General features: G+C 48.1%; 1 pseudogene; it reads right to left on the bottom strand.

Annotated features, from left to right (window-relative positions):
- Window positions 1-3,107: 3,107 nt before the first annotated feature.
- Window positions 3,108-3,774, bottom strand: LOC147710835 (large ribosomal subunit protein eL19 pseudogene; annotated as a pseudogene).
- Between the last annotated feature and the right edge of the window lie 19,422 nt (window positions 3,775-23,196).

The raw sequence follows: 23,196 nt of genomic DNA on the forward strand, positions 1-23,196 counted from the left end.
AAAAGCTGTCTGGAGTACACAGTGATAGACCCAGGGGTCCTGGCCCCAGGTCCCGAACTGGCGCGGACGGGCGCAGACGGGCACGCCTTCGGCGCGCCCGCTCCGCACGTCCGCTGCAGGCCGGTGCCGCCATTCCCTTAAATGAGGATATCCCGGGAAGGACCGCCTGCAGCCCGCCCCGGACGTACGTCACCAGGGAGAGCCCGAAACTAGCCCAGCTCTTCCCTGAGCCCCACCCTGTTCAATGTATATGTCCGCCCCCTGGCAGAGGTAGCTAGAAGAAATGGACTTGCCCTGGTTTCCTACGCCGACGACACCCAGTTGGTGGTGTCACTTAATGACAACAGTGGTCTGGAGGCTCAACACTTCAAACAGACACTCACTGACATCACCAACTGGATGACGGCGAATTTCCTTCAACTAAACGCCGGGAAAACGGAGATTCTCCTCCTGGGCAAAAACACCTCGTCCTGGGGTGACAACTGGTGGCCGGATGTGCTAGGCCCTCCCCCTACGCCTAAGGAATGTGTCAAAAACCTGGGAGTTTGGGTGGACTCTGCTTTAAAGTTCACGCACCACACCAAAAAAGTTGCCGCCACATGCTTTGGCGTTTTGCGTAACATCAGGCCCATTCTGAAGTTCTTTGATTGCCGCACTCGTCAACTTATCATCCAGGCGACCATTCTCTCCAGACTGGACTATGCGAGCTCCCTTTTATTGGGAGCTAACCTAGCTGAAATCACTAGATTGCAAAGAGTTCAGAATGCGGCCGCCAGGGCTCTGGTTGGTCTCCCGCGCCATTCCTCTATATCGGGAACCTTGAAGAAACTGCACTGGCTCCCGGTGGGCAAAAGGGTCCAGTTCAAAGCATTGTGCTTCGCTTTCAAAATTCTTAAAACCTCCTCCCCCCCAATGCTTCGCCCACTTCTGTCAGAGTACATCCCTAGGAGATCACTCCGGTCAGAGGGGCAGCATCTTGCGATCGTCCCCCGCACCAGACTGGCTAGAGTGGGCGGCCGCTCTTTCAGTTTCCTAGCGGCCAAGCTATGGAATAGTCTCCCTGAAGCTATCCGCGGGATTCAGGATCTCCTAGTCTTCAGAAAGGCTATCAAAACACACCTCTTTCAACAATAGTTCCCTCCTTAGCGTCTCCACCTCACTGTACTCTGTCCTTCCGCAGCGCCGGGACGCCCCTTTGCTGAGGCAGCCGTGCGCTATATAAATCACTATAGCATAGCATAGCATAGCATAGCATAGCATAGCATAGCATTGGTCCCTCAGCCCTCCACTCAAGCGGCACCAGCCGTGGTGGAACGGGGCTATTCACCAGCAATAGGCAGCGTCGTACAGGGTGCAAAGTGAGCACATAAACACAGTTCAGTAGTATTCACTAACGTGCAGAACTCACACAACGATTTAAAAATGCATATATCTTTAAAAATCAGCCGTTAAAGGACTGAAAGGTAGTGCAGATTTAGCGAAGCAAAAGCGCTCAATCAAACAGCTGTCTAGCACCTCACCGAGGAAGCGCGTCCGCCAGTAGCAGACTTAAAATGATACACTATAAATTCTTGCAAGGGCTGTACTATACCCCAGAAAAAAACACAGATTTCGCCTTGCTGACAACGACAGGTGTGAGCGCTGTCACGCCAAACACGCGGGCTTCCTGCACTTGGCCTGGGAATGCCCTCCTGTCCATCTGTACTGGCAGCAGGTGACTGACCCCCTCACGGCGATGACCGGAGATACCGTCGCTGTGGAGCCGCTCCTCATGCTGATCGGACACACGCCACACATACCGAAATCCTGTAGGAAATTCGTAGATATTGCATTGCTGATGGCAAGGCGTCGAGTGGCGTGTCTCTGGGGCAGAGGCAGAGCACCTAAATTCAAGGAGTGGCTGGCAGATATGATTTACTGTCAGGAGCAACACATCACCTTCACTGAACTGGTACCGATCCATAGCCGGCCTAAGGACATCTGGGGCCCTCTGGTCGCCTATTTACTCGCTCGAGCAGACGACGATGACGTCCCAGAGGACGGACCTGCCAGTGGCTGATTGAGATAAATACACTTGGCAGAGCAGCCGGATGCTTGTTGCCGCGCACGCCACTCACCACATGTCATGCTGGCATACTACCCTGCATATTGCTCTATTGATCACAACCTGCACGGCACTTTCTTGTCTGTTGTTCACGAACACCGCGCACGCGGACACTGCCAGTGGATCCTAGCTCGTCCTGCACTCCCCACTGCCCTGATGCTTCCATACACCCACATCATTTGACCCGATACTACCCTATAGTACTGCACGAAATCCGCTCCCCCAATATACTATGTACAATCGAAATTGTTGATGTATCGTAGCACAATGACTGAAGACTATGGACATGTGATGCTAACCTGCTGTCCCTGAACCCATTCCCCAGTATGTTTGTGAGTTATTACAGTTCTGTTCACTGTTGGACACAAAACAAAAAACAGAAAAAACCTTGTTCTACTGCATTGTATTTTCAGAATGATATTCCTTTTAGCACTTGCTGCCGATCTCGCATTACATGCTCCTATTCAACGCTACTGGGCCCCAGGGATGTCGGTTTTAAAGCTGTGTTCTACCTAGTGCAACCTCCTCATGGCTTTCCACATGATGCTGCCGGCCTCCGGGTTGTAGGCATACAGAGCAGTGTAATATCTGTAATATTCAATAAAGCAGTTTGAACACCAAAAAATATATATATATATATTTGGTGCCTGGCTCTCTTCCTCTTAGGGCCACAAAAGGGGAAATTCCTGGGCAGAGATTAGACGCTTTGTGGTAGGCCCATAAGCATTCTCTGAGATAATCATCTATGTTGTGGCCAATGGTGATGGCCAGTTTAATATGTTCTTTGATCATGCGGTTCATTCTTTCTGCTAAGCCATTGGCATTGGGCAGTAGAGTGCAGTTTTCTTGTGCTTGGTATTTAAATCCTCCAGAAATGTCTTCATCTCTTCAGAGGTAAACTGCACCCCATTGTCAGTTACCAGTACTGATGGTATACCTTCAATAGAAAAGACTGATTTCAGAAACATGATGCGACTGTTAGTTGTAGTTGTGGACATATCGATGTTTTATTGACACTGATAGAAGCTCACTATTTACACACTGGTAGGACAGACTACTTTTTGGTCTCTTCCTCCTTTGAGAGTGTCTTTATGATCTCTTCCTTCTTGGCTTGCAGGCGTTCTTCGTGTCTCTTGCGAGCCTCTTTAGTCTTAGACCTGCGAGCTTCAGCCTGGTCAGCCAGGAGCTTCTTGCGGGCTTTGTCTGCCTTCAGTTTGTGAATGTGCTCCATTAAGATGCGCTTGTTTTTGAAGACATTACCCTTGACTTTCAGATAAAGACTGTGGTACATGTGGCGGTCAATCTTCTTGGACTATCGGTATCTGCACAGAAGACGGCGCAGGATTCTCATTCTCCTCATCCATGAGAGCTTCTCTGGCATACGCGCATTGGCAGTACCCTTTCGCTTACCAGTGCCCATGTGCCTGCCCTTTCTGCGAGCAAACGTGTTCTTCCTGCATCTGGCACGGGAGTGAACCGTTACAGGCTTACGGATAATCAGACCACCTTTCACCAGCTTTCTGATTTGCTGACGAGAGTTTGCGTTGGCAATCTCATTTGTTTCATTAGGATCCAGCCATACTTTTTTCTTGCCACAGCGTAACACGCTGGAGGCAAGCCTCTTCTGAAGCCGAAGCATACTCATGGCGGCGGCTCGGCCGAAGAACGGAAAGGGACATGAATCTAACATTTACCCAGTGTGAGGTGTAGTCTACAAGGACAAACACAAATCTCCCTTTGGGACCCCAATGTCTCCAAAGGGCCAATTATGTTCATATCAAGTTTTGTCCATGGTACTTCGGGTACTTCTACCGGAGACAAAGGGACTTTGCGCAATATCTTTGTTTTGTCACTTCTGGCGCAACTGATACTCCCTTTGACCTTCACTTCCACAATTGAGTCCATCTTCGGGAACCAGAAACTGTTCCTCACTTTGTTTTTTGTGATGCTTCTGCCCAAATGTCCTTCATGTGCTAGGTCTATTATTTTGTTCCTGAGAACGGCATGTGGAACTATTTTCTTGTTTCAATATACTTTGTCGTCAATGATGGTTAATTTGTGTCTTACTTCCCAAAACTCTTTCATATCTTCATTGACTTCGCTGCATCTTTCCTCATTCCTTCTTCCCATCCGTCCTTGGTAAGAGATGGTAGTTGGATGGCTATGATGGGATACACGCTGGAGGCAAGCCTCTTCTGAAGCCGAAGCATACTCATGGCGGCGGCTCGGCCGAAGAACGGAAAGGGACATGAATCTAACATTTACCCAGTGTGAGGTGTAGTCTACAAGGACAAACACAAATCTCCCTTTGGGACCCCAATGTCTCCAAAGGGCCAATTATGTTCATATCAAGTTTTGTCCATGGTACTTCGGGTACTTCTACCGGAGACAAAGGGACTTTGCGCAATATCTTTGTTTTGTCACTTCTGGCGCAACTGATACTCCCTTTGACCTTCACTTCCACAATTGAGTCCATCTTCGGGAACCAGAAACTGTTCCTCACTTTGTTTTTTGTGATGCTTCTGCCCAAATGTCCTTCATGTGCTAGGTCTATTATTTTGTTCCTGAGAACGGCATGTGGAACTATTTTCTTGTTTCAATATACTTTGTCGTCAATGATGGTTAATTTGTGTCTTACTTCCCAAAACTCTTTCATATCTTCATTGACTTCGCTGCATCTTTCCTCATTCCTTCTTCCCATCCGTCCTTGGTAAGAGATGGTAGTTGGATGGCTATGATGGGATCATCCAAAGAATCCTCTTTGTGGTTGGTCGTGAGAGGTGACCTCGATAAGTAATCTGCTACCACATTTTCTTGTCCTGGCAGGTTCTCAATCTTAAAGCAAATGTTCTCTAGTCCCAGAACCCACTTGGCTATTATAGGGGTTCGCACTGCACTTGTTTTGCTGAAAGTATGAACGTGAAAGGTTTGTGGTCCGTGCGGACAGTAAACTTAGGGGCCCATTATGATGTCGGGCAGATTGCCCCCGCCAAGCTGGCGGTAGCCACCGCCGGCCTGGCGGGGTCAATCCGCCCGACATCCTCTCCAGAATTCCCCCCGCCATATTAGATTGGTGGGGGGGGACCGCGGCGGATGGAAAGACTGTCCGCCGCTTTTCAGCTCCGGTTGCCTTGCGGCCGGGGCGGAAAATATTTAATATGGTGGCGGAGTCCATTAGACACCGCCAGCCATATTAGCATGGGCTTTCAGACATGCCTTTCCGTGGCGGCAATGCGCCACGGAAAGGCATGCGGTCTTCACTCCGGGGGCCCCCTGCGGGCCCCCAGAGTAAAGGAGTAGTGGGGGTTGCACACGGGGGTACTTGTGGTACCCCCCTTCATTTGCATAAACAAAGCGGCAGGCACCGCACGGTGCCTGCCGCTTTGTTTATGCGAATGCTGAAATGCATTTTTAGCATTGTGGCGGGTGGTGCTAAAAATGCAGGATGTGCCCGCCACTGTGGCGGGCACATCCTAATACCCCCCACAGGGCCTCTGCCCTTATGGCGGGCGGGCGGTCCCAATCCCCGCTAGGATGACGGGCGGACAAATTCCGCCCGTCATCCTAATAGGCCCCTTAGTATCCCATAGAAAGATTCTAAAATGGTTAATGGCCCAGTAACACGCCAAGGCTTCTTTCTCGATTACAGAATAATTATGTTCTGACTGACTCAAGTTGCGAGAAGAAAAGGCTATGATGGTCACACCTCCTTCCCCTTTTTGAGATAGCGTTGCCCCTAGCCCTTTGTTGGAGGTATCAGTGCTTAGTATGGTTTTCTTTTTATGATCAAAGGGTCCAAGTGCTGGTGACTCAATGATTTCTTGTTTCAATCTATTTACCATTCCGCAGGGCTTCTCTTCCCACATAAACTCTTGTTTTGTTTTTTTATAGTTTGCGTAATCCATCGCATTTCCCTCAGAACTGAGGAATGGACTTTGCCATATACTCAAACAGGCCTAAAAAGGACTTGAGTTCCCTTTTGTTAGAGGGGTATAGAGCTTCTCTCACTGCTTGGATTAGACTGTCTTTCGGTCAGAGTCCTTCATGTGAGATTTGTGCCCCAGATAGTCCACTTCGCTTACTTTTATCTTACATTTGTCACGCGTCACCGTCACCCCTGCCTCTGTTAGGCTTTTACACACATTTCTGAACACTGTATCGTCCTCTTCGGCAGTTTCCCCAAAAATCAATACGTCATCTTGAAAACACATAGGGGTCCATTACGGTGTCGGGCAGTGAAGGCCAAAGGGGGGTGGCACACGGGGAGGGGGGGTACCTGTGGTACCCCCCTGCCTTTGCATAATCGAAGTGGCAGTGCCTGCCGCTTCCATTGTGCAAAGGCGTGCTTTTGTTTCCTAACATTGTGGCGGGCGGTGCAGTGAGCACCGCCCGCCACAATGTTAAATTGAGGAATGGCAATGTCGGGACCCCCGCCCTTTAGGCGGCCGTTCCCGATTTCCGCTAGGGTGGCGAAGGGGCAAAGCCCGCCCGCCATCCTAATGTGCCCCATAGTCTTCATGATACCATTAAGCACTTGCTGCATCATCTTTTGAAACACAGCGGTGGCTGAAGCAAGTCCAAATGGCATCCTTCTGAACATATACGCTCCAAAGGGGAAGAGAATGCAGTTAAGGGACTAGACTCAGGGTGTAGTTCAAACTGATAGTACGCCGTGGATAAATCGATGACAGAGAAGAACTTGGATTTCCCCATGGTGCTCAGCATTTCATTTATATGGGGCGGGGGAATCTCTCAACACAAATATTATCGTTAAGGCTGCGTAAGCCAGTGCAGAGGCGGATGCCTTCTCCATTTGCCTTCGAAGCTATAACTATGGGTACCAACCACTCGGATGAATCAATGGGTTGTATGACATCCAATTGACACAGTTTTATCTAGTTCTTCCTTTAGAGGCTGTCTCCTGAGAAGAGGAACCTGTCGGGTTTTGTGGACCCCTGGTTTAGTTCCTAGTTTGACTTTTATCTTATGTTGAAAGTTTCTCAAAAGTCCCAGTTCATCTGACAAAAGACTCGGGAATTTGTCACATAGCGTCTTGCCCCACTCAGAATCTTCCGCTAGAATAACTTGTTCTCTATTGTTGGGGTCGAGTATGATGCCCAACTCCTTCTGGTGTTTCCAGCCTAGAAGATTTGATCCTTCACTCACCAGATACACTTTGCCTACAGTGGACCTTCCTTTAAAATGTATCTGTACTTCCATCATACCCACAAGGGGAATGGGATCCTTGGTGTAGCCTTTTGGAGTAATGTCAGGTTTAGTTATTTCAGTACTTTGATCTCCCAAAAATCTTTTATAATCTTCAATGTTTAACAGGGTGAAGGGAGAACAGGAGTCTGCGAACAGTTCTACAGTTTTGTTATTGAGAAATACTGTACATTTGGGATATTCCGTTCTGGTACCATTGCAAGTACTTTTCACTTGGAAAACAAACTTCTGGTGTTGTTCACTCTCAACATTAACTGCTTTGACTTGGCAATTGCCTCCGTCCCTACAAACTCTTGCTAAATGGCCTCTCCTGTTACACTTCTTACAATTGACATTGCGGCAGAACAGTATGGGCTGTTGGCCAAGTGGTTATTGCTCACACATCTGTAACATTTTAGGCCAAGGTGCTCTCTCATGGGTTTGTTGTAGGGTTCCCCTTTGTTTTTATCTTCAGTACGTTACTGTTAGACTCATCCCTTGTACAGAGGCCACTACTTCTTCAGTTACTTTTATTTCTTTCATGCCTTTAGCAGTGTGTTCAAATGCTTGAGCTAGGGAAATTGCTTCTTCCAGCATGGGATTTTTTTGCCAATAACTTTTCCTGTATCCGACTGTTACTTGTGCATCTGACTAATTGGTCTCTTATCAGTGAGTTATTAAATTCCCCAAAATCACACAGTTGGGTGAGACCTCTTAACACTGCTATGTAACTCTTGATACATTCATTCTTACCTTGTACACTGTTGAAAGATTTGTGGCGCTCTAGAACAACATTTACTTTATCATCAAAATGATTTCCTAACTTTATGAGAGTAATGTCGTACACATCCAGTTCCTCATCATCTTCTACTTTTCGGTTCTGGAAATGTCTCGTACACCTTGTGATCATATACCCCCAAATTATGCAAAAGAATATGCTGCTTGCGCACTGCTGAGAATCTCCCCCTCCCCATTGCAGTCAAATACGACTCAAATAATTTGGTCCATTCTTTCTATTGGATTTCTGGTTCCCCACTTTCATTTAAAAAGGAAGGTGGTTGACTGATAGCAGGTGTACCCATGCTTGAAACGCAGAGAACACAAGGGTATTAGGAAGAGAGTGCAGAGAGAACCGTGGAGAAGAAGGCCCAAAGGGAAAAATATGAGGAAGGTGGGGAGAAGGAGGGACGGCAAAAACTTGAGGAAGCTGGGAAGGGAGAGAGATGGCAGAGCCAGGTGATAGAGGATTCGGAGCAGGAGGGTAAAAGCTGAGGGAGGAGCGCGGGAGTCTTTCACAATATGTAGGAATCACCAACTGAAAACTCACAAAGAGTCAGTATGCATTAACAGAGCAGATAATAGAGCAGGATGGAAGGTGGGTGGTGTGCGTATCACCATGGCAAAACGTGGAGTTTGTAAATAGTACATGAGCTGACAACTGGAGGGATGAACTGACAGCCAAGGGGTAGGTGACATGCTCGTAGAAGCTGGGGAGGCACGATCGGGGCAGAATAATGAAAGCCTTACAATGACAAAGACTGAAGTACAAGTACAGTCGCACAATGTGCACCTCACCGTGAAAGCAGAAAACTGTGAAAAAGGGACAGTCACACCGAGATCCTCTCACCGCTGGAGCTGAAAGCCGGTGGAGACAAGGGCAGGAAGATGACACAGGGGAAGCGCCCGGAGTTCACGTCAGAACGATTGTGAAGAGGCTGGGGTGCCGGAGTGGGAACAGCTGACAGCAACTGCTGACAGAAAATGCTGCAAGGCTGCATAAGACAGCAGATCTATAGATGGGCAGCAACCATACTTGAAGAACACTGTCCTCTTGACACGGATAACGCAGCTGAAATGAACAAAGCATCTGTTAGCCTTACGGAGCGCTCCAGAAAGCGGCTATATGGCGGCTGGTGCGCCGGATCAGGCTTCTCGCATGACAGGAACTCCGGCTGAAGATCCGTGATGGATTAGAGAGATCAGCGGCTCCCGTAAGGAGACTGTTGCGCACTATTTATTTATTTATTTATTATAAGTTTTGTATAGCGCTGGCTGGACCCAAGGGTATCCGAGCGCTTCACAACAGGTACAACAATGTGCCTTTGCGGCGAAGGAAGATTACACATCTGGAAAACTTAAGGGCATTGCAAATAACATAATCATACAGATCATAAGGTCTACAAGGCTGAGGGATACTATGATCTTCCCCATTCAGTTCAGGTGGACTCAAGGAAGAGGGCTTTGAGTAAAGTCTTGAATTTCAGGAAATGGGAGGTCATTCTGATGTGGGGAGGGATGGTGTTCCATATCCTGGGTGCATTGCCCGCAAAGGATTTACTTATAGTTTTGCGTTTCCGCGATTTCAAGGGAATGAGAAGAAACGTGTTGGAGATTCTGAGGTTCCTGGACTGGCCAGCCCTTTTTAGTTTCGCGGCCAGGTATTCTGGTTTGCCTGTGTGAAGGGCTTTGTGTGTAAGACATGCTGTTCGAAAGTTGGCTCATTGTTCAATAGGGAGCCCTTTCAGATCCTTGAGCGCAGGAGAAATGTGGTTGAATTTCTTGGTTCCTGTGACCATTGTAGCCACGGCATTGAGGGTGTTTTTCAAAGGGCCTAGGTGTGATTTAGCTGATCCGGTCAGGGCTGCGATTCCATAGTCAATTCTGGAGAGCACCAATGGTTGAGTGGCCTGTTGAAGGTCCTTTGGAGGCAGGAAGCGTTTTATTTCGTAGAGAAGTTTCAGATTGAGGAAGGCGCTTTTGGCGGAGCTCGCGATGTGTTTTTTCATGTCTAGTTTGGGGTCTAAGGTGATACCTAGCGAATCTTTTGGCTTCAGGGTGCCATTGAGGGCGTCGATGGCTTTGAGCCATTCTTCAATTTGGGAGTTTTCGTCTCTGTTGGAGATGAGTAGAACTTCAGTTTTTTCTTGATTAAGCTTCAAGTGGTTCTGTGAGAGCCATTGTTGAACGTCTTTGAGCGTGTCATTAAGTTTGAGAATGTCGTCCATAGAGGTGGTTTCCAGATAGAGCTGCATGTCATCTGCGTAGAGGTGGAAGGGGATGTTGGAATTCCTGAGTATTGTGGTGAGGGGTTCCATGTAGATATTGAAGAGTTGGGGGGAGAGTACTGACCCTTGTGGGACTCCTCTAATGACGGGTAGGGGGTCAGATTCAAAGTTTTTGATTTTTACTCTTGGCGTGCGATTGTGTAGAAAGGAGGAGAACCAGTTTAGTACCGTCAATTCCAAGCCTGATCTTTCTTGAAAGACTTTTAGGAGCAATGTGTGATCAACAGTATCAAACGCGGCTGATAGGTCAAGGAGAATGAGAAGGCAGCATTGGTCTGAGTCGAGTGATTTGTGTAGATCGTCTATGACGTTTAGGATGGCAGTTTCAGTGCTGCATCCCTTTCTGAAACCCGATTGGTGGGGGTCAAGGAGCTTGATGTTCTCTAAGTGTTGGGTTAACTGTGGGAGAACACATTTTTCCAGTGTTTTGAATAAGAGAGGAAGGTTTGACACGGGTCTAAAGTTGTTCATATCTTCCGTGTCCAACCCTGTTTTTTTTAGTAACGGCGTGACTTGGGCAGTCTTGAGGCAGTCTGGGATATTTCCCGAGCTCAGCGAGCTCAGCGAGTTGTTGATGATTTTGCACCAAATTGGGGCTAGGGTGTGTTTCAGGACCTTGAGGCAGTCTGGGATATTTCCCGAGCTCAGCGAGTTGTTGATGATTTTGCATCAAATTGGGGCTAGGGTGTGTTTCAGGACTTTGGCCAGATTTATAGGAAGCTGATCCAGGGAGTGGGATGATGGTTTGGCGCTGGCGATCAGGGTGATGATCTCTGCTTCCTGAATCGGCGTGAAGACGGACCATTGAATGGGTGGGATCAATAAGGAGTTGTCAGTCAATGATGGAGTCTTGGTCTCCCTGAGAGAGGAGGGGTTTGTGCTGAGAGAGAGGTCTATCTTGATGATTTTTTCAGTGAAAAAGCTGGCAAAGTTGTCGCATTGTTCTTTGGAGGAAACTGAATCGGATGTGATAGGTTTGGATGTTTGGCTCCTGATGATGCTGAAGAGCTCTTTGGGGCGATATTTAGCATTATCTAGAGCGGAGCAGAAGAAACAAGATTTTTTGTCCTGGATGAGTTTGTTGTAGTTTCTGTGTGCTGTCTTGAGTTGTTAGCAGTGATGGGTGTAGGGATTGCTCCTCCAGATTCTTTCAGGGGATCTGAGAAGTCTTCTTTCATCATTGATGTCAGAGGTGAACCAGGATCTCTATGGAATATTTCTGTTTTTTTTTAGTTTCAAGGGCGCCAGGCGGTCAAGGGTGGCCATCAAGTTGGAATGGTAGAGAGAGGTGAGATCTGTGGTTGAGAGGTCCTCCGTTGTGTTCGGGAGAAGAGTGCTTAATTCTTCTTCTAGGATGTTCTGTGGGACTTCGGCAATATTCCTGATCCATTTGGAAGGAGCTTGTTTTATGTGTCGAGTTGGCGCAGGTTGGTTGATATGGAAAAGATTTAAGTGGTGATCTGGCCAGTCTACTGGAATGATATAGTCAATGGTGATTGTGTACTTGTCCGCAATGATTGCATCAAGTATCGCTCCTCTGGAGTGTGTTTCTTCAGAGCAGTGTTGTGTCAGATCATTTTCTAGCAGAAGGCTGTTGAGGGATTGGATGAGCGGGTTATTTGTTTCATTCCATCTAATGTTGAGATCGCCCGAGATTATGTTGTTGGCGTTGTTGAGCGCGTATTGGGTGATTAGGTCAGAGAGTTGGAATCCGAATTTCTTAGAATTGCCTGGTGGGTGGTAGAGGAGATGGCAAAGTATTGAGCTCTTTGCGCAGGATTTGATGTTGATAGAGAGGCATTCGAAGGAGCTGTACAGGCATGGAGTCCTTTCATCCAGACAGAAAAACTTTCAGCTGACCTAAATCTTCGCCCGGGGAGCCGCTTGGGAACCAAGTAACGGCAAGGATGATGTGTGGCACAGGAATTCTTCAACACGGGCAAGCGACTGACGTGAAAATGAGCAGTCACTCAACCCCGGCAATGCCACAAACAGAAAGGGAGGGTCGGAACTGCTCTCAGCTCGGTTTATAGTCAGACAAGACCCCCAGCGAGAATCCAGCATAGAAGGTAGTAGGTGGGGAATCCAAAAGTGGTTTCCCAACGTTGAGTCATTGAGTAAGGTAGCCTCATCATAAGTTCAAGAGGTGCAGAAGTAACAGCTTAATCAGACAGTGCACAGTCAAAATATTGATTCATAATTATCGACTTACATTAATATTGAGTTTAAAATATCGAAGGTGAAGAATATTGAGGTCAAGAATATCTTTGGACAGAATATCGACCCTAAGGTAAGTAATATCGATTTTTTTTATATCGATGTAAGTAATATCGAAGTTAGTAATATCAATATCCATTATATCGATGTTACTATTAGCGATATTTGTTTGTTGTTATGTATGTTATGTATTTTATTATGTATTTTATATGTATGTGTTATATTTTTTTTAAAGTATTTTATTTGTTTTAAATTATATGTGTACTATTTTGTGTGTATATTAAAAATTTTATTTTTATTTAAATTTTACGTTTTAGTATTGGAGCGGGTTGTGGGTTTATAGGGGAATAGGGTGGGAAGTAATTTAATTATAGTAAATTAATTATTAATTTTTAGTAATTGTAATTAAATTTTGCGTTTAAGTTCTGTAGCGGGTTGTGGGTTTATAGGGCAATTGGGTATGAAGAAATGTAATTGTAATTAAGTAGTTATGTATTTTTTATTGATATTGATAATTTTTCTATTTCTAATTAATTAATTGGCAAATATTATTTTAATTGCTAATTATTATTTTTAATTGGTAATTAAGTTTTGTAATTGGTAATTAGGTTTTGTAATTGGCAATTCATTTTTTTAATTGGTAATTAAGGTTTTTATTTGGAAATTACATTTTTTACTTTGCAATAAATCTTTTTAATTGGTAATTAAGGTTTTTGATTGGAAATTACATTTTTTAATTGGCAATTACTTTTTTAATTGGTAATTACTTTTTTCCAATTGGTGATTGTTGTTTTTAATTGTTAATTACTTTTTATTAATTGGAAATTTATATTATTAATTGGTAATTCATTTTTCATAAAACATGTTCATTTAAAAATTAATTTATTGTTTACCATTTTTTAATTGTTAATCAATTTTTAATTATCAATATGTTTTTTGTTCTGAAAAATATTTTAGTGTTCAATATTTATTATTTGGTAATTTATATTAATGCATATTTATTGATATTTAATGTTAATTTACTGTTAATTAATTATTCAATGTTAAATATGTTTTTAGTAATTATAAATGGGTATTTGCAAATGATGTAGAGTTATTTAAAAATTATATGTTTAAATATTTTATTTACAACAATTATTTATAAGTATATTATATTTAACTTCTACGCTATCCAATGCTTTCCCTACTGTTGCACTCTCTGGAGTGGGAATAGTAAATTTTACCCCTACGCTATCCAACGCTTTCCCTACTGGTGCACTCTCTGGAGTGGGAATAGTAATTTTTACCCCTACGCTATCCAACGCTTTCCCTACTAATGCACTCTCTGGAGTTGGAATAGTAATTTTTACCCCTACGCTATCCAATGTTTTCCCTACTGTTGCACTCTCTGGAGTGGGAATAGTAATTTTTACCCCTACGCTATCCAACGCTTTCCCTACTGTTGCACTCTCTGGAGGGGGAATAGTAATTTTTACCCCTACGCTATCCAACGCTTTCCCTACTGTTGCACTCTCTGGAGTTGGAATAGTAATTTTTACCCCTACGCTATCCAATGTTTTCCCTACTGTTGCACTCTCTGGAGTGGGAATAGTAATTTTTACCCCTACGCTATCCAACGCTTTCCCTACTGTTGCACTCCACAGAGTTGGAGTAGTAATTTTTACCCCTACGCTATCCAATGCTTTCCCTACTGTTGCACTCTCTGGAGTTGGAATAGTAATTTTTACCCCTACGCTATCCAATGTTTTCCCTACTGTTGCACTCTCTGGAGTTGGAATAGTAATTTTGACCTCTACGCTATACAACGGTTTCTCTACTGTTGCGCGTTCTGGAGTGGGAATTGTAATTTTAAGTTCTATGCTATCCAACATATTTATTACTGTATTTTAACTTATGGATTTTGAATAGTATTTTTATTTATTTAGTTATTGAATTTTTTTTGTATAAATGTAGATAATGTAGTATATAATTAATTAAAAAAATATTAAAGGTATATTACATTTTTGTAATTTATTCAACGTAATTCCTTACTTTTTATTTATGTTTTTGTTTTATGTTTGTAAATGTATTTGTAATGTTAAATATTTTTTATTAATTTATAAATTATTAAAATAATTATTACAACTTATTAAGTATGTATATATTATATATTTTATGTATATGTTTAATTAATGTATTATTATATATGTATTATTTATTTATTTTAAACATTATTAGATATTTTTAATTATGTTTATTTTATTTATTAGTGTTATTTACTTTATTTTACATTTATATGTTTTACATCGATATTTTTAACATCTATATATTTTTTTCGGTATTTTTGTACTTACCATGTTGTAGATAGGATGTCGATATTCTTGCCTTCGATATTTCTGCATCGATATTCCTGTAGGTCGATATTTTTACAGTGATTCTAATCAGACATCCATTGGAGAGAGTACAGAAAGTGGAGATGACCAGCTGCCCCCTGCGCACCATTGTCGCCAGTGTAGAAACTTAAAAGAAACTTTAGGAGCCGAAGTAAGTAAGTAGATGTCTTTATTCTGGTCATCCACGCTCCACAATAAACAGTGAGCCCAACATTCTAAGCTGAACTCCAAGCACGTTCTAACTGGCAGGGAGGAGGAGGGGTGGGAGGAACGTACCAATTGGAAAGGGAGGGTGGAAGGCAAGGTAGTGTGGGTTACAACACTTTTCTATTAGCCATCACATCTGCAAGCTGTATCAACAAAATTCAAGCTTTCACAATAACGGTGCCTTACCTCCAATTCCTGGAGGAGAGAGAAGTCTTGCAACCTAATCATTCATTCATTCATTCATTCATTCCCAAGGTGCCTTCAACAGTTCGCCTTTGTTCTTACCCAATCCTTCTTCAACGGCAGAGAGAGCTTTACACTGACTGGAAATTAACCGTTGTTAGGAAATTCTACTTGCAGAGAACTAAGGGCTCCATTAGGATGACAGGCGGACTTTGCCCGCCCGTCATCCCATCGTAAATCGGGACCGCCCGCCATAAGGGCGGGGGTCCCGGGGGTGCCATTGGGATGTGCCCGCCACAGTGGCGGGCACATCCTCTATTTTCAGCATTGTGGCGGGCGGTGCTCTCTGCACCGCCCGCCACAATGCTGAAAATGCACTTTAACATTGTCATGTGCAAAGCGGCAGGCACCGCGCGGTGCCTGCCGCTTTGCAAATGACAACGAAGGGGGGTACCACAGGTACCCCCCAACGTGCACCCCCCACCTGCACTTCACTCTGGGGGCCCGCAGGGGGCCCCCAGAGCGAAGACCGCATGCCTTTCTGTGGCGGCATCGCCGCCGCGGAAAGGCACTGCACACCAACCATCATAATATGTCTGGCGGTGTCTATTAGACACCGCCACCATATTATTCCTTTTCCGCCCCGGCCGCAAGGCGACCGGGGCAGAAAAGTGGCGGGCGGTGTTTTCCTCCATTGCGTTCCCCCCCCGCCATTGTAATGTGGCGGGGGGAAAAGGGTGGCGGGCGGGCATTTCTGTCGGGCGGATCGCCACCGCCACCATGGCGGTGGCGATCCGCCCGACATCCTAATGGAGCCCTAAGACTTTCCGTAAATTAACTCAGTTGCACATCATTTTTTCTGCCCCTAGAAAAGGGCAGGCCTTAACATGGGCTAGTATTGCTTGCTGGGTCTCCTCAGCTATAATGCTCTGCCTTGAATAGGCAGGGCATCCACTGCCTATAAAGGTGAAGGCTCACTCAACTGGGAAGGTTGCTGCCTCATCAGCCCTGTTTGCAGGAGTATTCCTATCGGACATCTGCAGGGCAGCGACATGGGTGAACGCCCACATCTTTACAAAGCATTACTACCTTGAAGGTTGGAGTAAAGCAGATGTAGCAGTCGGTCAGGATTCTCTATGGCGACTCTTTGCGTAAGGTATGGTACTGTTCGACTCGAAGCTGTTATATGTTATATTTTAGTAATAATTTGATAATGTTGAATTTATGTCTCCTGATTTTGTGCAATTTCACAGGAATTTAACTGGCTACTCGGATTTCAATTGTGAATCATGGTGGAATGGTTTGCTTGGCCACTGCCATTAGGTTTTAGATACTGCTTACTAGTCTGATTCAAGCATGTGGATCTATAAAAGAAACAATACTGGAGAGAAAACAAGTTACCTACCTGTACACTGTTGTTCTTTAGTATTGATATATTTTATAGATTCACATGCAACCCTCCCTCTTCCCCGGTCAGGCTCACCTTTTGCTATTCCTATTGTTGTTAGTTTACATTGTGTTCGAAATCTGAGGTATGGTGGCTCTGCAGGGCATGAGTACTCCAGGGTCTCCTCTCTGACTAGCTGAAGTTTGGAGCTTTAAAACAATTTAAATAGGTTACTAAATACTAATGTTTTTCAATGGAGTTAATGCTAATGCTTTAGCACTATTATTTCAGTTACCGAGGACTCCCACCATGACAACAGGGAAGATTCAAGCATGTGAATGTATAAAATATACCAGTACTGGAGAACCACAGCTTACAGGTATGTAACTTGTTTATTACCTGCTGACCTTGTGCACAGGGCCTGGTACAACAACCAGTGCTGCCTCCAGGCAGTGGCGTAACGAAACTTGAGGGGGCCCCTGCTGCAAACTACATGAAGGGGTCCCCCTCTCCCATCCTCCATGCCAGTCTAGAGCTCTCAGGCCAGCGACCCGCCATACTGCAGGGGATGCAGGGCTATTGTTACGCCACTGTCACCAATCCAGCCGTTATAAGTAACACTGGATGGAGGAGTCAAAGGTTGGGCTTAGTCTGCCAGCAGGCTATCATAGGTGGTAGTCCATTCATTACAGGGTCCCTGCCATCAGTAGGCCTGGGAAGTTTGTCCAATTTTAGGTGGGTTTCCTGATGCAGACTCCTGTCATGGTGTACAACATCAGGCCCACTCATCGTTCAGTTTTGACAAAAGTGCATCCACTGCTCCTTCTCGTTTCCGTTTTAAAACATTAGACAAAGCGACAATGCAGTATTTCAAAATCAGATGTAACTACAAAGAGCACATTTTAATAATACATTTTTATTAGTAGACAATAGCAATCTTAAGAGGCATTGCATAGCTTCATACACACTGTGACCCTTATCCATCACAGTCTCTCTCTCCCTCTCTCTCTCTCAGTGAGTCAGAATCTCTCTCTCAGTCAGTCAGTCTCTCTGTCATTCAGTCTCTCTCAGTCAGTCAGTCTGTCAGTCTCTCTCTGTCAGTCTGTCAGTCATTCGGTCTCTCTCCCTCTGTCAGTCAGTCGTCAGTCTCTCCGTCAGTCAGTATTCAGACTCTGAGTCAGTCAGTCTCTACTCTCTCTCCACTCTATCTCTCTCTACATTCTCTCTCAACTCTGTCCACTCTATCTCCACTGTCTCCCTCCACTGTCTCTCCCTCCACTGTCTCTCCCTCCACTGTCTCTCTCTTCACTGTCTCTCCACTCTGTCACTCTCTCTACTCTCTCTCCACTCTCTCTCTCTCCACTGCCTCTTACTCTCTCTACTCTCTCTCCACTCTCTGTCCCTCCCTTCTCTCTCTACTCTCCCTTCTCTCTCTCTACTCTCCCTTCTCTCTCTCTACTCTCTCTCCACTCTCTCTATTCTCTCTCCAATCTCTCTACCCTCTCTCCACTCTCTCTCTCTCTCCACTCTCTCTCTACTCTCCCTTCTCTCTCCCTACTCTCCCTTCTCTCTCTACTCTCTCTCCACTCTCTCTACTCTCTCTCCACTCTCTCTACTCTCTCTCCACTTTCTCTCTCTCCACTCTCTCTCCACTCTCTCTACCCACTCTCTCTACCCACTCTCTCTCTCCACTCGCTCTACCCATTCTCTCTACCCACTCTCTCTACCCACTCTCTCACTCTCCACTGTCTCTCCACTCTCTCTCTCCACTCTCTCTCCACTCTCTCTCTCCATTGTCTCTCGCTCTCTCTACTCTCCCTCCACTCTCTCTCCCTTCTCTCTCTCTACTCTCTCCACTCTCTCTCCACTCTCCACTCTCTCTACTCTCTCGCTCCCCTCTCTGTACTTTCTCTCTCTCCACTCTCTCTCTCCTCTCACCACTCTCTCTCTCTCCTCTCTCTTAATTCTCTCTCCACTCTCTCTCCACTCTCTCTCTCTCTCTCCACTCTCTTTCTCCACTCTCTCTCTCTCCACTCTCTCTCTCTCCACTCTCTCTCTCTCTCTCCACCCTCTCCACTCTCTCTCTCTTCTCTCTCTCCACTCTCTCCACTTTCTCCTCTCTCTCCACTCTCTCTCTCTCTCTCTCTCTCCTCTCTCTCCACTCTCCCTACTCTCCACTCCCCCTACTCTCTCCTTTCTCTCCTCTCTCTCCACTCTCTCCCTCTCCACTCTATCTCTCTCCACTCTCTCTCTGCACTCTCTCTCCACTCTCTCTGCACTCTCTCTCCACTCTCTGCACTCTCTCTCCACTCTCTCTCTACTGTCTCTCTCTCCACTGTCGCTCACTCTCGCTACTCTCTCTCCACTCTTCCTCCACTCTCTCTCCACTGTCTCCCTCCACTCTCCCTCCACTCTCACTCTCCCTTCTCTCTCTCTACTCTCCCTTCTCTCTCTCTACTCTCCCTCCAGTCTCTCTATTCTCTCCCCACTCTCTCTCTCTACTCTCTCTCTCTCCACTCATTCTCTCTCCACTCACTCTCTCTCCACTCTCTCTACTCTCTCCACTCTCTCTACTGTCTCTCTTTCCACTGTCTCTCCACTCTCTCTCTCTCTACTCTCTCCACTCTCTCTCTCAACTCTCGCTCTACTCTCTCCACTCTCCCTCTCTCTCTACTCTCTCTCTCTACTCTCTTCTCTCTCTCCACTCTCTTCTCTCTCTCCACTCTCTTCTCTCTCCACTCTCTCCTCTCTCTCCACTCTCTCTCTCCATTATCTTTCTCCACTCTCTTTCTCTCCACTCTCTCTCTCTCCACACTCTCTCTCTCCAGTCTCTCTCTCCACTGTCTCTCTCTCCACTGTCTCACTCTCCACTGTCTCTCACTCTCTCTACTCTCTCCCCACCCTCTCTCTCTACTCTCTCTCCACTCACTCTCTCACTACTCACTCTCTCACTACTCATTCTCTCTCCACTCACTCTCTCTCCACTCTCTCTCTACTCTCTCCACTCTCTCTCTCCACTGTCTCTCTCTCCACTGTCTCTCCACTCTCTCTCTCTCTACTCTCCCCACTCTCTCTACTCTCTCCACTCTCCCTCTCTCTCTACTCTCTCTCTCCACTCTCTCCCCACTCACTCCACTCTCTCTCCACTGTCTCCCTTTCATCTCTCTCCACTCTCTCTCTCTCCATTGTCTCTCCACTGTCTCTCACTCCACTCTCTCCACTCTCTCTCCCCACTCTCTCTCCCCACTCTCTCTCCCCACTCTCTCTCACTCCACTCTCTCTCATTCCACTCTCTCTCTCACTTCACTCTCTCTCTCTCACTCCACTCTCTCTCACAAAGTAGTGTGCGTTGCCATGGGGGGCCGCAGAAATGTTTCCAGGGGAGGCACATTTTTTACTTCATCACCATCCCCCTTGCACTCTTCTCCCCTCTGCCTTGCACCCTTCTCGCCCTCCTCCTTGCACCCTTCTCCCCTACCCCTTGCACCCTTCTCTCCCTCTGCCTTGTACCCTTTTCTACTTTGCACCATTCTCCCCTCAGCCGTGCACCCGTCACCCCTCTGCCTTGCACCCTTCTCCCCTCTGCCTTGCACCCTTCTCCCCTCTGCCTTGCACCCTTCTCCCCTCCGCCTTGCACCCATCTCCTCTCCGCCTTGCACCCATCTCCTCTCCGCCTTGCACCCATCTCCTCTCTGCCTTGCACCCTTCTCCTCTCTACCTTGCACCCTTCTCCTTTATACCTTGCATCCTTCTCCCCTCTGCCTTGTACCCTTCTCGGCCCCCCTTAACCCCCCTGCGGATGCCCACATGGTGCTTCTAACAAAAGTGCTTACCTGAGGGCACCATTTTGCTGCCTCATGCCTTTTCATATGAGCTTTGCCCTGGAGAATGCTCTCTCTGGGGGCCCCCACTCCCACCCTTGTCAGGGTCCCGAGCAGTGTTCTATGCTGCCTCCTGCTCTCTCTCTGGGGCCCCCACCCCCGTCCTTGTCAGGGTCCCGAGCAGAGCTCTGCGCTGCCTCCACTCTCTTTGGGGCCCCCAGCTCCCCGTCCTTGTGAGGGTCCTGAGCAGTGCTCTGTGCTGCCTCCTCTCTCTCTGGGGCCCCCAGCCCCCGTCCATGTCAGGGTCCCGAGCAGTGGTCTGTGCTGCCTCCTCTCTCTCTGGGGCCCCCAGCCCCCGTCCTTGTCAGGGTCCTGAGCAGTGCTCTGTGCTGCCTCATGCACTCTCCCTGCCCCCCCTTCCGTCCTTGTCAGGGCCCCGAGCAGTGCTCTCTGCTGCCTCCTGCTCCTTCTCTGGGCCCCCCTCCTTGTCAGGGTTCTGAGCAGTGCTCTGTGCTGCCTCCTGTTCTCTCTCTGGGGCCCCACCCCCGCTCTTGTCAGGGTCCTGAGCAGTGCTCTGTGCTGCCTCCTGCTCTCTGGGGCCCCCACCCCCCACCGTCCTTGTCAGGGTCCCGGGCAGTGCTCTGTGCTGCCTCCTGCTCTCTCTTGGGCCCTCAACCCCAACCTTGTCAGGGTCCCGAGCAGTGCTCTGTCCTGCCTCTTCTCTCTCTGGGGCCCCCAGCCCCCCCCCTCCGTCCTTGTCAGGGTCCTGAGCAGTGCTCTGTGCTGCCTCTTCTCTCTCTGTGGCACCCAGCCTCCGTCCTTATCAGGGTCCCAAGCAGTGCTCTGTGCTGCCTCCTGCTCTCTCTCTGGGGCTTCCACCCACCCTCCTTGTCAGGGTCCTGACTAGTGTTCTGTGCTGTCTCCTGCTCTCTCTCTCTGGGGCCCCCACCCACGTCCTTGTAGGGTTCTGAGTAGAGCTCTGTGCTGCCTCCTTTCTCTCTGGGGCCCGCAGCCCCCCGTCCGTGTCAGGGTCCTGAGCAGTGCTATGTGCTGCCTCCTCTCTCTCTGGGGCCCCCAGCCCGCGTCCTTGTCAGGGTCCCAAGCAGTGGTCTGTGCTGCCTCCTCTCTCTCTGTGGCCCCCAGCCTCCGTCCTTGTCAGGGTCCCGAGTAGTGCTCTGTGCTGCCTCCTGCTCTCTCTCTCTGGGGCTTCCACCCACCCTCCTTGACAGGGTCCTGAGCAGTGCTCTGTGCTGCCTCCTGCTCTCTCTCTCTGGGGCCCCCACCCCCGTCCTTGTCAGGGTCCTGAGCAGTGCTCTGTGCTGCCTCCTCTCTCTCTCTGGGGCCCGCAGCCCCCGTCTGTGTCAGGGTCCTGAGCAGTGCTCTGTGCTGCCTCCTGCTCTCTCTCTGCCCCCCCTCCTTGTCAGGGTCCCGAGCAGTGCTCTGTGCTGCCTCCTCTCTCTCTGGGGCCCCCACCCCTGTCCTTGTCAGGGTCCTGAGCAGTGCTTTGTGCTGCTTCCTGCTCTGTGGGCCCCCCCGTCCTTGTCAGGGTCCCGAGCAGGGCTCTGTGCTGCCTCCTGCTCTCTCTCTGGGGCCCCCACCCCTGTCCTTGTCAGGGTCCTGAGCAGTGCTTTGTGCTGCTTCCTGCTCTCTGGGCCCCCCCCCCCGTCCTTGTCAGGGTCCCGAGACGTGCTCTGGGCTGCCTCCTGCTCTCTCTCTGGGACCCCCACCCCGTCCTTGTCAGGGTCCCGAGCAGTGCTCTGTGCTGCATCCTGCTCTTTCTCTGGGGCCCCCCTCCTTATCAGGGTCCCGAGCAGTGCTCTGTGCTGCATCCTCTCTCTCTGGGGCCCCAACCCCCATCCATGTCAGGGTCCTGAGCAGTGCTCTGTGCTGTCTCCTGCTCTCTGGGGCCCCCACCCCGTCCTTGTCAGGGTCTTGAGCAGTGCTCTGTGCTGCCTTCTCTCTCTCTGGGGCCCCCAGCCGCCCGTCCTTGTCAGGGTCCTGAGCAGTGATCTGCGCTGCCTCCTCTCTCTCTGGGGCCCCCAGCCCCTGTCCATGTCAGGGTCCCGAGCAGTGCTCTGTGCTGCCTCCTCTCTCTCTGATGCCCCCCAGCCCCCGTCCTTGTCAGGGTCCTGAGCAGTGCTCTGTGCTGCCTCCTGCTCTCTCTCTTTCTCCCCCTCCCTCCTAGTCAGGGTCCCAACATGTGCTCTGTGCTGCCTCCTTTCTCTCTGGGGGCCCCCACTCCCACCCTTGTCAGGGTGCATCCTGAGCAGTGCTCTGTGCTGCCTCCTGCTCTCTCTCTGGGGCCCCCACCCCGTCCTTGTCAGGGTCCTGAGTAGTGCTCTGTGCTGCTTCCTGCTCTCTGTGCCCCCCCCCTCCTCCTTGTCAGGGTCCCGAGCAGTGCTCTGTGCTACCTCCTGCTCTCTCTCTGGCCCCCCTGTCCCCCTCCTTGTTAGGGTCCCGAGCAGTGCTCTGCTGCCTACTGCTCTCTGGGCCCCCCACCCTGTCCTTGATCTTGGCTCTTCTCAGAGGAGCAGAGCCCTGTAGGGAATGCTGTCTCTGGGCCCCACCCACATCCTCTTGGGCCTGGCACCTCTGACTGAAGAGAAACAATGTATGTTGATACTTTGTTTCTCTT

This window comes from Lissotriton vulgaris, chromosome 5, assembly GCF_964263255.1.
Source record: "Lissotriton vulgaris chromosome 5, aLisVul1.2, whole genome shotgun sequence".
NCBI classification, from domain to species: Eukaryota; Metazoa; Chordata; class Amphibia; order Caudata; family Salamandridae; genus Lissotriton; species Lissotriton vulgaris.